This window comes from Acanthisitta chloris, unplaced genomic scaffold (genome assembly GCF_000695815.1).
Source record: "Acanthisitta chloris isolate BGI_N310 unplaced genomic scaffold, ASM69581v1 scaffold5422, whole genome shotgun sequence".
Lineage (NCBI taxonomy): Eukaryota > Metazoa > Chordata > Aves > Passeriformes > Acanthisittidae > Acanthisitta > Acanthisitta chloris.
This window is the reverse complement of record NW_008660907.1, coordinates 68,421-69,299: the sequence shown is the minus strand read 5'-3', so window position 1 is coordinate 69,299 and position 879 is coordinate 68,421.

Here is an 879-nt window from a genome sequence, read left to right as displayed (position 1 = left end):
AGCTTTCATGTGTGTGTTGTGGGTTTTCTTTTAATTCGCCTGTTACTGACAAACCTCGGAATCAGATCAAGACGGAGAATTGTCAGGATGAAATCTTACTGCCTTTCCAGCATCACTGAAGAGCAAAAACTTTGATGCCTGGTCTCTGCCCTTGCTGGGATCCCTGACTGTGCTCCCTTTTTTGGCCATGGCACAGATCTCTGCTCCCTTTCTAAAGTTCAGCTTGTGCTCAAGGCATGGCTAGGATCATCCTGCCCATAGCAAAGCTTTCCTGCACGCTATAGTGTCCTCTGACAACAGCACCTGGAGTAGGTTTAACCAGAAGGAGCAGAAAAATGCCCTGGACAGAATTTTTCAGAGACTGAGCAAACCCTTGAGTCATCTGATAATAGCATTGCTGTAATTCAGTGCCTGTGGCAGGTTAGACCCTGGGTTCTGGAAATCCCTCAGCTGGTGGCATCTCTCACTGAACAGAAGCTTGTAGGAGATTATTTTGGATCCCAAGACTAATCCCATCACTAGCCCACCCATTCTTGTCTGCTCCCAGCTGCAGAGCACAGCAAAAAAAAAAGCCCATGTATATCCACATTGAACTGTTTTGGATTTTTATAAACTCCTGATGGCAGCAACTCTGCCCTCCTCTGCCTTGCAGTCACAAGCACAGTGCAGTCTTGAACTCAACAGGTATTTGACCACTACAGCTACAAACAGTAACACAGACCATGCACATAGTAAAGACTTTTTAAGAAATGACAGAAGCAGAGATTGTTCCAATGGGGAAAAGGGTGGACTGCAGCAAGCATCCCTGTGTCAGTCCCTTGGAGTCACCCTGGGCTGGCTACCTGCAGAAACAGCAGATGTGCTGTCATAAGAATGCTG